We start from the raw sequence: 16350 nt of genomic DNA on the forward strand, positions 1-16350 counted from the left end.
CTTATTCTTGCTTAGGAATTTTAACCTGCATGAATGAGTGAGATTGATATATAATTTTCTACTTATGTTAGTGCTGTTTGTTTTGGTATCAAGTTATTTTAGCCTTATAAAATAAGCTGCGTAATATTTCCTCTTTTCGCCTTTCCCTGGAGGTGCTTGTTTAAGACTGCAATGATCGCTCCCTTTTGATAGAAAGTTTCTGTAAAGTTTTGGGGGCCTCGTGATCCTTTGTAGTAAAAACTTCCCTACGTATTCAGTTTCTCTAATAATTTGTGTTTTCTGTTTTACCTTGAGTCAGTTTTTAATAATATTTTTCTGAGAATTTGCCTATTTTCACTAAAGTTTTCAAATTCACTCAATATGAAGTTGTTCATAGTATTCTCACGTCATTAATCTCTGATGTATTTGCAATTATTACCTCCTTTGCATTCTTAATATTGTTTATTTGCATGCATTGCTTTCTCTTGATTGGTTGCGTTCAATTTTAATCTCTTAAAAGAGCAAATTAGGTCGGTGGTGATTCTAATTTTGTTGTTTATTTTGGTAATTTCTGTTCTCACTTTTATTCATTTTCCTTTCATGGGGTTTATTTCTTCAATTTATTATTATGAAAACTTTCTAATAATCAGCCAAATTGAAGAAAATATGCTATGAACACCCATATACCTACCATCCACATTCTACCACTAACATTTGACTACAATGAACTATTTGTGTGTCTTTGGACTGAGGATTGGTGTCTTTCATGAACTGTGAGAAACTGACATTATCCCTTTACATATTGCTTCTCTATTTTTTCCCTATTATCTCCTTCTGTAAGGCCGACTGGACAAATGTTTGACCTTCTCATGCTATCTTCCATTTCTCAACTTTATGTTTTTATCTCCTTGTCCTGACTTATCAGTAACTTCAAAACTATATTCTAGTTCACTAAATTACTCTTTGGGTTTAGTCTGTTTAACTCACCCATTGAGTTTCTAATTACATCCCTATTTTTATGTCTAGAAGTTCTAAATGGTCTTTTCTAATCCACCTGGTCATTTTTAAATAGTATCTTGTGACTCAGTCCAACTTTCAACTCCTCATCTTCTTTTTTAAATATATAAAACATAGTTATTTTATATGTGAAATCTAATATTTCTAATAATGACTTACTTCTATATGTGATTTTACTTTTTGTAATTCCTATTGATCCTCAGGATTTGCAATTTCTCAATATTTTGGGCCCGAGAGATCCCCTTTCCTTTCTTGGCAGTTGAGTTTTGGATTTAAAAAATACATTTAAAACTATATTCTCTACCATTTTAAGATGATTTTTATACGGTGGTCATGCGGTTTTCACGGTACCTTGCCTGCTAAAGTGCTTCATCAAATTTTAAAAAATAGAACAGGGACTTCCCTGGTGGCACAGTGGTTAAGAATCCACCTGCCAATGCAGGGGACACGGGTTCGAGCCCTGGTCCGGGAAGATCCCACATGCTGCGGAGCAACTAAGCCCGTGCGCCACAACTACTGAGCCTGCGTGTCACAACTACTGAAGCCCACGAGCCACAACTACTGAAGCCCTTGCGCCTAGAGCCCATGCTCCGCAACAAGAGAAACCACCGCAATGAGAAGCCCGCGCACCGCAACGAAGAGCAGCCCCCACTCGCCGCACCTAGAGAAAGCCCACGCACAGCAACGAAGACCCAACGCAGCCAAAAAGAAATTAATTAATTTTAAAAAAAGAATATATTTTAAAAATATCCTGCTGGTCATCAAGAAGATAACAGCAATACCAATTTTTTTTGGAAATGGGCGAAGGATACGAATAGGCTAGTTACAGAAAAGGAAATCCCCAAAGGTCGCAAGAATATAGTAGGAGTGCAGACGGGTACAGCCATAGCAGAGAGCAGCGTGGCGCGACTGAATCCAATGACGTCTGCCCATCCCTAAAGCCCAGCAATTCTGCTCCTGGGAACTTGCCACTGGTCCCCTTAATGGGTATGTATGAGGATGTCCATCAGGTATTTTTCGCGGAGGCGGGAGTCAGAGCCCCCTAGACGTCCCACTGACCCTCCTTCTGCCCTTATTTCAAACCCTCAGGTGGGTCTGGTTAATTCATGAGTTTCCTCTTGTGATATGGACGACAGCAGAAGCCAACATGCTAGATCCTTGCTCAGTACATTCTCTGGGCTTTTCCCGCACATGTCCAACCAGTGTCCACGCCTACTCACTACCTACCCATGTGAGTCTGGTTCTGCACTGATGGTTTTTTTTTTTCCAGTGATGATGATTAAAACCTATTTGCTAAACCTAAAACTAAAAAACTATAAGAATGTCTGCTCATGGCTCTCCCTCTGCAACTCCCACAGGGAGCAGATTTTTAGCTTCTTTTTTTCTTTTGGTTCCACCCACCCTCTTTCCACCTCCACATCACCCCTCCCACTCCATCCGCAGATGACCTATGTTAACAACCCCGTTCATGTTCTTTAATATAACCAAATACAGACATCTGTCTATGTACACTTATATATGTAGGTATTTAGTCCATTTGCAATGTTGTGAAACCACCATCCCCAACCCCCCACTGCTTTCCCCCCTTGGTGTCCATACGTTTGTTCTGTACATCTGTGTCTCGATTTCTGCCCTGCAAACTGGTTCATCTGTACCATTTTTCTAAGTTCCACATATGTGCATTAATATAGAATATTTGTGATGAATTGGGAGATTGGGATTGACATGTATACACTGATGTGTATAAAATTGATGACTAATAAGAACCTGCTGTATAAAAAAATAAATAAAATTAAATTAAAAAATTATATAAAAAAAAAAAAGCAAAGGCACAGGTTGGGGGTTGCCAGAGGCTGGGGAGCCATTGTTTCATGGGTACAGAGTTTCCTTTTGGGGTGATGAAAATGTTTTGGAACTAAATAGAGGTCGTGGTTTCACAACATTGCAAATGGACTAAATGTCACTGAATAGTTCACTTCTAAATGGTTAGCTGTATGTTATGTGAATTGCACCCCAACATAAATAAAAAGTATTCAATGTTTCAGGAAAAACAAAACAAAACAATGGCCTACTTTAAAAAAGTCAAAACCATAGCCAAGTATGGTTTATGTCAGGGTTGAATTGTGTCTTCCCGAAAGATGTTTAAGTCCCAGTCCCCAGTACCTGTGAGTGCGGCCTTATTTGGAAGTAAGGTCTTTGTGGATGATCAAGTTGAGGCCGTTAGATGGCCCGAATGATGTCTGGTGTCCTTATAAAATGGGGAAATGTGGAACCAGAGAGAGACGTACACAAAGGGAAGACAATGTGAAGACACGGGAAAAACACATCTACAAGCCTAGGACACCTGAGGTCATGAGAAGCTGGGAGAGAGGCCTGGAGCACACTGTCCCCCACAGCTTTCAGAAGGAACCAACCCTGCCGACACTGTGAACTTGGGCTCTGGCCTCCGGACTGTGAGACAACACTTTTCTGTGGTTAAGCTGAGGTGATTTGTTAGGGTGGCCCCAGGACACTGACACAGCACTGGTGCCCCTTTTATTTTTTAAAAATTTTATTGAAGTATAGTTGATTTACATTTCTGCTGTACAACAAAGTGACTCAGTTATACATATATATGTTCTTTTTCAGATTCTTTTCCATTATGGTTTATCACAGGATATTGAATACAGTTCCCTGTGCTATACAGTAGCACAGGAAACTTGTTGTTTATCCATCCTATATATAATAGTTTGCATCTGCTAACCCCAAACTCCCAAGCCATCCCCCATCCCCCTATTTCTTGGCAACTACAAGTCTGTTCTCTATATCTGTGAGTCTGTTTTTGTTTCATAGACGTTTATTTGTCGTATTTTAAATTCCACATATAAATGATATCATATGGTAAAAAAATTTAAAAAAATAAAGGCACTTCCCACACAAAAAATAAATATATAAAAAATAAATATGGGTTTAATCTAAAAAAAAAAAAAAAGAATAGAGAGTTAAGACCTGACTCCAGAAAGAGAGGTGCACTTTGTGATTAACTGAGAACTTTTAAGTTGAAGCCCTGCAGAAATTGAGAGCCAGATCTTGCCACATGGTTCCCGAGATGTCGACTATGCTGCTGTGGGATGATGCTTGGCACCTTTTTGGATGGGAGGAGCAGCACAGGTAAGATGCAGAGCTGGAGGGAATGGTTAAAGTGCCAAAGCGCTAACCAAAGAGATAAGGTGCGACTGTACTCAGAACAGAAGAACTCAAGCCAAGCCTCATTCAGTTGGTCCCGCTCCTGATTTCTTCTCCAAATTCATCATAGCACACCAAGAAGCTCAAAATTCCTTCAGCCAATCATGTCCTCAGTGAGACACTTACAGTTGGAAGACCTTTCTCATCAAACTTGGCCATATCCTCCCGGGGCGGGATGCCAAAGAGCCTTGCCAACAGGTGGCAGAGGTATCTTCTTCAACTGTGGAAGAAACAAAGATCTAAATCTTCCAAATTTTCCTCTTGATATGAGTTCTGGAGGCTGGGAGTCCAAGATCAAGGTGCCAGTACGGTCGGGTTCTGGTGAGGACCCTCTTCTGGGCTGCAGACTGACAATTTCTCATTATATCCTTTGCAAGAGGTTTTATATATAAAGACTATTGACTATTTTACTGCTCCTTGTGTGTAACTTCCATTTTGTTTTTATTTAGGATGCATGTGACATACATGGTTTTCTATTTTTATGCCATCAAATCTTCTCTGTTCTCGTGTCATTTCTTCCATTATTCAGATGCTTTGCAAGTCCTTTCCCATTTGAGAAGTGTCACTCACACAAGCAAAGTTGCCAGCGCAGCTAAAGCCCTGGTGCCGTCCTCCCACCCAGCACGCCATTGCATGATCGAGGCGTCAGGACTAGGCCCTGTAAGTCACTCTCCTGAGAGCAGCTTTCACATCCTTATTTCTCAGCGTGTAGATGAGGGGATTTAGCATTGGGGTCACTGCTGCATAAAATATAGAGACAATTTTGTTCCCATCTTGAGACCTTTTGGTCTGAGGTTTCACATAAATATATATTAGGCTCCCAAAGTAGATGATGACCACAAGCAGGTGAGAGGCACATGTGGAAAAGGCTATAAGCCTGGCCTCAGTTGAGTGGATTCTTAAGACAGCCTTAAGGACACAAAGGTAAGAGATAAGGATGAAAATTAAAGGCAGCAGCATTGAAATGACAGCGCACACCATCATCATAACCTCTAGGAAAATGGTGTTGGAACAGAGCAGTTTGAAGATGGCTTGGACTTCACAGGAGAAGCGATTGACTGAATTATGCACAGAAACTGATGGGGAAGAGCAGAACAGGCATAACAGTGAGCCGGAAAGCTGTCAACCAAGCAAAGCTATTAAAACGCAGGCTCGAGAAGACATCGCCAGGTTGTACCTGAGTGGGTCTGAGATAGCCACGCCCAAGAAGGCTCGGATGGCGAGCTGGGCAAAACAGGAGCCGTGCGAGACGGTGGGGAAGTTCTGCCGAGAGTTTGCCATGATCCGTGGTACAGCACTGGTAGAAAACAGGAGATCCAGGAAAGACAGGTGGCTGAGGAAGAAATACATCGGGGTGTGGGGCTGAGAACTGACTCTCACCAGGAGAATGATCATGCCGTTTCCTGCCAAGGTTACTATATAGAGAAGCATCAGCGCCCAGAAGAGAACAGTCTGGGATGTGGGGTGCTTGGCCAGTCCCACGAGAATGAATTCGGTCACTTGGGTGTGGTTTCCAATTTCCTGGTAATTCATTTCCTCTATCCTCGGCCACGGGTGGGAGAGAAAGCAGACGAATCAGCTTTTTGTTAAAAAGGAACACATTGGTTATACCATCAGGTTGGTTAAAGCGCAACAGCCCTTGATGCAAACTCAGCTGCCCGCCCCCGCCCCTGCATCCTCTGGCAAAATGGATCAGGAGCCCTGGGCCTGTGTGAACACAATCTTTCAGGAAGACAGCAGAGTATTCACCGCATTTTCTGGCCAACGAGCCTCGCATGAGCCTCCCTTCCAAGCTACATGAGGCCTGACCAAAGGTGGACACCAAGTGAGTGGTGAGCTTGAGTGAGGAAAGCAGAACTGTCCCGAGGGCCTTTTCCTGTGCCACCGCACTCTCATCCTTCTGCCGCAAATGATGAGACAGTCGCTTTCCACCTGTGCTCAGGTCTCATTTCCCAGTCGAACCGACCTCCCTTGCACTGGAGTGGTGAGATCTGAGATCTTGGCGTGACCAGCGGCATGCGCCTGACTCTTATGTCTGTGCTCTTGACTGTGCTAAGTCCTGTGCTGTAATTTATAATCAATAAATCTCCACATGTGCATCTCCATTTGCACATTTGCTATCACCTTAAATCCCTCTCGAGCAACGTCAAATTCATTCGTCTGCCCTATTCCCCTCTAAGTCAATGCCATTTTCAACGTTGCCATCTCTCTCAGTTTCTGGCACATATTAGGGGCTCAGCAAATGTTAGACCCCTTCTCCACTTACCCTCCATGTCATATCGGTCAGCAAGCTCTGTTAACATGTCCATTTAACTGAATAAGCACTTACAGACACCTACTGTGGAGCGGGCACTGTCCTCAAAGGGCTCACAGCCTGATGGGAGGGACAGAAAAGAAAAGACAGTTATAATATAACGTGGCGTGCACCACACTGGGGGGAGGTCCAAGGTCTTACAAGAGCACGCAGGAGGGGCCCCAAACCAGCTCAGCTCAGGGAAAAAGTGTCCTCGCAGCTGAGACCTGAAGGGTAAGTAGGAACGAGCCAGTCGGCTCCCTCTACAGCTGGTCAGAGAGGAGGAGGGAGAGAGGAGCACAGCTCACCATCTCTGGGCAAGAAATCCAACCATCCCGATCTTGGGTGACCAGAGTTAGGCCGAGGGAGGCGCCGAAGTGGAAAGGACTGACTCAATTCAGATGTGTGTGCTTCGGGCAGCGCTTCTCAAAGTGGGGTTCGTGGACCAGCAGCCTCAGCACCCTCTGGGACTTGTAGAGATGCAGATTCTCAGGTCCCATGTATTAATTTAATTTATTTTTGGCCGCATTGGGTCTCCGTTGCTGCACGCGGGCTCCCTCCAGCTGTGGTGAGCGGGCAGCCACTCCTTGCCGCAGTGCGTGGGCCTCTCACCGCAGTGGCGTCTCTTTGTTGTGGAGCACGGGCTCCAGGCGTGCGGGCTTCAGCAGTTGTGGCACGTGGGCTCAGTAGTTGTGGTGCGTGGGCCCAGCTGCTCCGCGGCCTGTGGGATCTTCCCGGACCACGGCTCGAACCCGTGTCCCCTGCACTGGCAGGCAGATTCTTAACCACTGCGCCACCAGGGAAGCCCCCACAGCAATGTTTTAACCAGCCCCGCCCCTGCCTTCTGGTGTCTCTGTTTGAGAACCACTGGCTTCAAGTACGACCTATTCATTTCCTAGTGGCTTTCAACTCTTGCCCCAGAGCAGGAATGAGAGAAGCAGCAGACACAGACACAGACAGCTTTTCAGACGCTTCGTGACTGTAGGGTCCCAACGTGAGAATGAGAGAGAAAGTGATTCACCCCAGTCCTAGGGAAAGCGGCCTTCCCCTCCTCCTCCTTGCTGGTCCCCAAGGCTGAAGTCACATCTCTGTCGTGTGACTCGCACTTTCACTTCCCACATGAGGGTTTTCGTGCCTTCATGCCGTTCGATTCTAAAAACAGTGCGAGGTCCTGGAAGCAGCGCCCACCTCTGCTCCTGTGAGGACGTACGCTTGCTGTGCTCCGGTCACAGAGCAGACACACGAGAGGCCTGAGGCCGCTTCCACTGAGGGCTTTGAAGGCCACACCCAAGGTCCTATCGACTCCAATCAGTGGACTCCAGGCAGCTTTGCTCACTTCCCTGCAAAAGAATTTTGTGAAACTATGACAGAGACACACACACACACACACACACAAACATTTTTAAGCTAGCATCGGAAATTGCTCATAAGTTTAAATAGTTGCAAAGATGTGATTTCTGGTTTACTGTGAATATTCATAATTTAAAACTACCCCTCCCTGCCTATTCCTTGGGAAGCCTTCATTTACCCCTAGCAGGGTGCCTACCAGGGTTTGAACAGCAGTCACGAAGACCACACAGCTTTTCAGAAGCCACTGATGCTGGGGCATGGAACGGGCTAGTCCTTACAGAAGGTGGTGGCTTCTCGTTGCCGTCGGGGCTGACTCTGGCCTCATGGAGTGGCGCTGTGTGAGCAGACTGAGCCGTCTGGAGGGCTAAGGAGAGCAGCCTCTATGCACGCAAAAGTATCCTGTACCACTGAGATACTGGCGACATCATCCCCGGGAAAAGGCCCCAACATGCTCTTCACTGAGAACTCCATAGATGGCATCTATTTCCAAAAATGGCATTCCAGCCCCCAGGGCATGAGATGGAATTGTCACGAATTGCCTTTGTGAGCTGGGCTGAGCAGCTCAGTGATGGGAGTAGAGAACATCAGAAGGAGAGCCCTTTCCTGCTGTGCCTTTGAGCCAAACTTTGTTTTCCTGAGATTAAACCTACTTTGGGATGAACACAGTGAGATTTTCACCAGCCCTCTCTTGTCAAATCGTAACTTGTTTGCCTGATTTCAACAGTGCTCTGGACAACACGATGTCTTCACTTACCTAAAGTTTGGATTTCTAGTTCAGCTGGGAAATGGAAAGAACTGTAGTCTCTGTTCTGTGCATGCTTTCCTTTAGATGAAAGCCGGTAGGCTCAGTCATCAGTGACTTGAGGAGCTTGATAGCAAGGTATTAAAATAGCCTTGAGGATCTAAGAGCTGTATAAGTCAGGAGTGAATGGTAGGTCCTTCCGGGACAGGATGCTTGATCAGTAACGCCCTTGCACTTCTGCAGAGCAGGCACCGACCGCGGCAGAGAATGAACATGTGGGCAGAGGTGAGTCCTTCTTTCCCAGGGGTGTAGTCTAAATTTTCACTCTTTCCATAACTATCAACATTTCCTGACTAGTTGGTCCCCAGATTCTGAAGTCCACCTGGGACAGGTGCAAAGGACATCCCTCTGGGCACAAACTTGCCAGGGACTTTGGAGTCCTCTGCATCTGAGTTCCCCTGTAGCCTTTGGCCGGTCTCCCATTGCCCACGGCTCAGGGCTGCAGTGAAGTCAGGATAGGTCATAAGAAAGTCCCGTCCTCTTGCTCGGGACACACAAAGGACAAGCATACCTGGCACATCTTCAGCTAGACTCACCCTCTAGGGAGAGAGAGGCACGTCCCCGAGTCACATGGCTCACAGTACGGCTCAGGAAAGGAATCCCAACTTTCCGATCTGCAGTCCTGTTGGGAGTCACCTGTGCTGGCCCTTATTAAGCAGAGAGAGATTTAGGAAATACAAAAGGATCTTGGCAAGAGAACCTCAGGGGAAACAATTAGAGGTGTATGCCAACCACATTACTGACGTGAGCAGCCTCCGTGATCCTTGACCACACACCAGCATTAATAGACTGAGAGCCATCATTTGCTATATACCTCCTCTGTGCCAGGCTCTATGGACGAATTTACAGACTAATAGGGGAGCAAACACAGACACGTGAAGCAGACAAGAGTCAAGCATTAGTCTGCTTGCAGCGGAAACTGAGGCCAGACTTGACTGAGAGGTGGACTTGAGCTGGGGCCAGGCAGACCGCCCGAGGCCCAACTCAACTCCACCCCTTCCCGGCTGGGTGCCTGCGGGGAAGCTAAGATGCTTCATCTCCCTCAGCTTTAGATTTGTCCTCTTCGACATGGAGCAAATAATAGTGAGGGTGGTGAGGCTGGAGCCCAAGACGACTGCAGCACAGACGTTCTTTTTCTATCTTAGTGCAGTAGCCAGTAGGTCGGTTGGGCACAGTCCCCTCAGAAAGCCACTCCGTGGCAGTGCCCAGCTCTTTCCCTGACATTATCAGATGCGACCAGTATCAGGTGGACTTCTCCTCAGAAGGCTGCGTCCCCCTCCTCCAGCTGCCGAACCTCCAGCCCTGACCCTTATCAGTCAGTGGGCGCAATTCCCCAAGGAGCTCTGCTCTCCTGCGCCCCTCGGCCCCCCATTATTTGTCGTTTTAGGAGAAATATGGACAGAGGACTTAGATCCATGTCAAGTCACGATTTGCCCAGAACGTCTGATTTTTCTGTGTTTTGTTGTATCGATGTTAAGATATCTTTATTAATTATTCTGACCCAGAAGTAATACAGTTTCTCGATTCTGGGAAGGTGGCAGCAGAGGTGGTAACATCATTTTTGAATCTTCACAATCCTCATCCACACTCCCAGCCCCGAAAAAGAAAGAGAAAGAGATACAGGAAACGATAGCAAAACCAAAAACCCAGGGTAACATCCACAACAAAACTAGGTGACAAGGTATTCCCACAAACTCCAAAATCCGGGTTGGCTGAGACCAACCCATCCCGGCTCCAAGGTCTGTGGACGCTTATCCCCCGAGGGAAGGAAGCAGATGGAAGGAAATCAGGGGCATGGGGTGCCTGGTGGTCCTAGAAGTCCAATACTTACCTACCTGCAGGTAATTTCAACTATGGAACTCTTTGTGGTTGCCAAAATACAAGGCAGGAAAATAAAGAGAACCCATCAATCTGTCACTAAGGTTAAGAGGTACAAACTACTATGTACAAAATAAATAAGCTACAATGATATATTGTACAGTACAGGCAATATAGCCAATATTTTATAATAACTATAAATGGATTATAACCTTTAAAAACTGCGAATCACTATGTTGTGCACCTGAAACTTACATAATACTGTACATCAACTATACCTCAGTAAATAAAAACAACCATGAAGAGACCGTTAAGGGAAAAACAATCAACCAGATTGCTTCGTCACGTCCTAACTGAATACAAGCACATGGTTCCATGAAGAGGCCTAGTGTCCCGACCCACTGCCCGTAAGGTGAGGAAGCGGGAGCGGAGTTCCCTCCCCGAGAAACGGAGGGATTTCTGAGGCTCCCCACTCAGGACTGCATGCCTGCATCCTTGGCAGCACAATTTCTAAGAAATTTAAATACAAATATTAGCACTGAAGTTGAGAATTTGGGGGAGTGAAGAAGGGCCAATAAATAGCATACCTCTTCCCTGCCAGAGTTCTGAACCACTTGAGAAATACAAGAAAAGTCCCAGCAGATGGGGAAGCAAAGCCTCTACACTGGTAAAGGCTGGTTTGTGAATACAGCTAATTCCCTATACCCCACACAGTTAGACTCAGAACAACCCATTGGAGGGAGTGGAAAGGGAAGGAGAAAGAGACCAAATACTGCACACTGAGAACCTCTGACAAATTCCCCCTGGTGAGGAAACGTGGACCTCTGGACGCTGCTCACCAACAGTGTATTTCACTGCATCTCCATGTGGCATCTCCTTCCTCGAGGAAACCAGGGGAGACACACAGCCAACGTTTCATAGATTTTTTTTTAATATAGCAAGCTCTTATTAGTTATCTATTTTATACATATTAGTGTATACATGTCAATCCCAATCTCCCAATTCTTCACACCACCACCACCACGCCCTCCCCCGCTTTCCCCCCTTGGTGTCCACACGTTTGTTCTCTACATCTGTGTCTCGATTTCTGCCCTGCAAACCGGTTCATCTGTACCATTATTGTAGGTTCCACATATATGTGTTAACATACGATATTTGTTTTTCTCTTTCTGACTTACTTCACTCTGTATGACAGTCTCTAGGTCCAGCCACGTCTCTACAAATGACCCAGTTTCATTCCTTTTTATGGCTCAGTAATATTCCATTGTATCTATGTACCACATCTTTATCCATTCATCTGTCGATGGGCATTTAGGTTGCTTCCATTACCTGGTTATTGTAAATAGTACTGCAATGAACACTGGGACGTTTCATAGATTTTTGCACCTCTTAACCCATCGGGCTTAGCTTAGTTAAGTCCATGGTGTACCCGTGGGGAAAATTTACTCCTTATTCTATTTTTGCCTCCTAGTATTTCCAGCCACCAATGCCTAACATACTTCATCAGAGGTTCTGCCAGAAGATCAAATGACAACCACAAGATACTCTTCTAATGATGAAAGTTTAACACACAAGATACCCCTGATACAAACCCATGATGGATTTCCTGGGGAGACAATAAAGTTCAAAGTTCTCCTTGCAAGCTGATGTTCAAAGACATTAGAGAAAAGCCTAAAAATCTTACGATCTTGTGAGTTACAGTTGAAAGAAATTGAAGTCCAAATCACTTTCTCCAACCTCCTCTCTGCTCAGAGTCAGAGGGTCTAGACGGTTCATTCAGGGCCTCAGAAATTAAGTTATTTCTGTGCCAACTCACCCATTTAAAGAATACAAAGAGTTAATAAGATGCACACAAGTATCTACCCCAGGCCCTACAGTCGCAGCACAATGATGTTCCCAGGGGTTGGTGCTGTGTTGGCCAAGATCGTCTCAGAACCTATGATGTCTACGCAGAGGGGGGCACGGAGAGCCTGTGATTGTGGGTCATGCGGTAGCTGCCTCAGAACGTCTAGGAATTTGTAGAGGCGGCAGCCCCAGTTACCTAGGGCCCTTTGGAGGTGCCTTTCTTTCAAAGTGTTGAATTTATGTTTAAAACCTCTTACTTGCCATCCCTCCCTTCGGACCCCACGTGCCGGTAATGCTGGCACTAAGGTGGACATGCACACTAGCTGGAGGAAGACGGCACATCCTCAGCCCCGCGCTGCCGCCGCATCAGGTCACTCATCGACGCTGGAGAGTTCCACGGTGTTTCTCTCCATTAGACGGCAGAAGAGCTTTTGTATTAGAAACTGGGGCCGAGAGGAGAAACAGGCCAGGGAGGAGGGAGAGGAAGGTGGAAAAGTGCCGTAGGCCCACCTTGGACTGTTGGGAGCCCCTCTGGGGTCACGATTAGAGGCAGAAACGACTGGAATGATTCAAGGGGAATTGTGTGTAATTCTAAGTACCCAGAGGGCTCTTGGGGGTCCTGTTTCCGGTTGCAGAGTGTGGCAAAATGCTGCGGGGCAGGCCTTGTCCCACTGCCACCTGCAGGCCAGCACCGAGCAAGCCCTCCGAGGCTTTTGCCCGGGCAGGGGTATCCTCCCAAGGACGGTGGTGGAAAGGAGGCTTTTCTGAGCAAGCCTGTGGGCCGGGGAAGTGAACAGAAGGAAGGCCCAGAGGGGCTGCAGGGGTAAGGCTGGCTTCACGAATGTAGGCGAGGCGTCGCTGGGGTCCTGCTTTACGAGGGTGCAGAGCACAGTGCAGGTTGCACACTGGGCTACACCTAGACCAGGACCGGGGGGATGAAAGTATTACACAAAAGCCTGGGTCAACTGAGCAGTAGCTTTCTCAAGCTTCCATAACCCTTAGTCCCCACTTCGTTCAACGAAGCTACTTTGATGACTCAGATTTTGCAGATTAAAAATGGAATCCCCGATGGCCCTGATTAAGTCCTCTTGTAGACTCTCAGCTTTGGGGGTTGGGGGGCTTAAAAGCTCACCAATCTCGGGCTCCACTGCCCACTGTGCACTCCTCTCTAGCAAGGCCTGATGGCTTGACTCAAACCCAAGCAAACCTGTGCATTTTCTGCCTCTAAAATCAGCCTGAGGCCCATTCACGTACTGGTGACGGCACAGTGGGCCCGCAATTTCAGCAGATCGGAGTTAAACAACATTGTCAAGATCTAGACTGTACTTTTTTTGGCAAGGAAAACCTGAGTAATTGAGTTTGGGCTTGGGTTCAGCTGTGTGACCTAGGGAAGGGCCTCCGCTCGGTGGGGTGGACCACAGGGACGGCCTCCTTCCCCACCTCTCCTCTAGGGCTTCCGTAAATGACAGAACGTAGCAGCTCCTGTAAGGACACTCCCTTCCTTCCAGCCATCAGGCAGTGCTTCCGAGGGCTCGCTCCCCGTGGTCCGGACAGGCGGGAAATCCAGCGGCCGGGCTGCGGGAAGCTGTGCCGCCGGGTCCAGGCCACTCGGCGCTGCCGCCGCTTCCCTGAACATGACCTGTTCCTCCTGCTCGGGCTTCTCCCCGGTTTTCCGCTTCACGCGCTGATCTGTGCCTCCCAGGTAACGAAACCAGATCTCTTCTCCGGGGCTGTTCCAGGGACGCAAGAAAAGAGCAGGAAGGGTGCACAAGCCGTACTCACACGGGGCTGCTGCTCCGCGCTCCACTCGGGGCTATGCTTTGGACCATGGCCTGTGGTAAGAAACAAATAGAAACCACTGCAACGCCGAAGTAATGAAAGACTGATTAAAGTCTCAGTTATTTTAATTATGTTTTATTTACTTTTGCTTATAGATTTTATCTGTTATCGTGTGTTTGTTGTATTATTTAATTATACTTAATTACATTATAGTGCATCCATACTGTAGAATGCGGCAGTTAAAGGATTGAAGTGATTCCCTTTGTGATAAAGCAGAAACTAACACACCATTGTAAAGCAATTATACTCCAATAAAGATGTCAAAAAAAAAAAAAAAGATTGAAGTAAACAAGTTATGTGCTGACTGAAAACCTCTCCCGGGCACATTATTAGGTGAAAACACTAAGGGCAGTAAGTTTGTGTAATATGATCCCATTTCAGCTTTTTTAATGTGTGACTGTGGTGAATGTTTATATATATATACACATGTGAGTGTGGGAATGTGTATATATGTGTGCAGGTGTGTGTTAATGTATGCGTGCAGGTGGGTACTGTGTGTGTCCATACATGTGTGCACATGTGTATGTGTGCGTACATGTGATCGTGTTTGTGCTTGCGTGTGTAAGGTGTGTGCATGCTTGTTTCTGTGTACACGTGTGGGAGTGTGTATGTGTGTGTACGTCCATACGTGTGAGTGTGCACGTGTGCGTGAGGTGTGTGTGTTTGTATGCCCCGGACAAAGCAGGGAAGGAGGTGAGCCTCCCGGCGGAGAGTGATCCTCTCTGGGAGAGCAGGGTGAGAAAGTCACACTGACTTTCATTTCTCGCTTTTTAACCGTTTGGATCATGTGTGGCTTTTACTTTCATTTTTGTGTTTTCAGTATTTTCAAGGTTTAGGGCCCAAATGAAACAAAGCAATCCCCACATGTCCGCGGCCCTGTCATGGGACAAAAGAGTGGAAGTGATCAGCTGTGGCCAAGCCAGAGCCGAGGGTCCGAGTCCAAGGAAGAGAAACGAGAACCCGGAAAGGATGGCCTCACTCAGACCTCTGGCAGAGCAGGGCACTTAGTTAGCGTGATTTCCGGGCGGAGCTGGTGGTGGGGCTGGGAGCAGGGAAGGCGTCATCCGGGGAAGACTTCGTGACCATCGGCTCTGCGGTAACGAGTGGGCAAACGGCCCTCCAGGGACCCGTGCTGCTCAGAGACTCTAGGTGCCCATTAGGTCAGTAAAAACCCAAAGAATAGCCAGTGTAACATGCAAGGGGCTGGAAAACTGGAAGCACAAACTTCGTCTGGGCCAAGCAAAACCATCAGCAGAATGGGTTTTCAGGTTTCAGTGAACACACTTCGAGTCTCAGTGGCCCCGGTCCAAATGGTACCTAAGTGAGCTCCTGTCTTTGAGGTGACAACTCCATTTCCACGAGGCCCTGAACTCCTGTTGAGTCTTGATGTGTTAGATCTCTAGACTCTTTAGCAATCTTCTCACCTCCTCTGCTGTGAGAAAGGGATGCACAGGAAGAAATCGAAGCCTAAACACAAGCCTTCCTACTTGTATCTTTGGTCCTACCGGGGAAGAGAGAAGCAAGCGTGTCCCCCAGTCTGGGAAGGTGCCAACTATGTCCTAGTTCTGTCCTGTTTCCTCCCACCCTGGACGATCATGACCTCAGCATCCCCAATACGTCAAAGGTTCCCTGCTTTCACTTAACCATTAACTCAAGCATATGTGTTGGGTACCTACTCAATGTCTGACTCTGTCCTAACTGCAGAGGATGCAGAAACGAGCAACAGACTTTTAGTCAACAAATCTTCATCAATAATACTAATATGTGCCAGCCACTGTTTGAGAGCCTAAATAAGAAATCATTCTTGCCATCATGGAGCCCACAGGCTTTTGGAGTAGCCAGAGAGACAATCCGACTGACTCAGCCCAGGGCTCAGAAGAGGTGTCTAGAGCGGGGTGACACGTAAGCCGGGGTCTCCCTGCGACTCAGTGGAGCTGAAACAGGGGAGGCTGCAGGAATCCTGGGAGTTTGGTGGGAAGGGGCGGTGGCAAGGGAGGGACAACATAGCCAATGCACAAAGTCAAAGTGTCTTTAAGGTCAACTCGCCGGACCTTCCATCCCACGGGAGTTCCCCACGGCGTCAATGACCCCGCCGGCCCAGTCTCTGTTTAAACCTAAGTAACACCACACTCAGCCCCCAACCCCTACCCTGAGGCAGCTCTTCAAAATGTAGTCAGAAGGA

Source organism: Eubalaena glacialis, chromosome X (assembly GCF_028564815.1).
Source record: "Eubalaena glacialis isolate mEubGla1 chromosome X, mEubGla1.1.hap2.+ XY, whole genome shotgun sequence".
Classification (NCBI taxonomy): Eukaryota; Metazoa; Chordata; class Mammalia; order Artiodactyla; family Balaenidae; genus Eubalaena; species Eubalaena glacialis.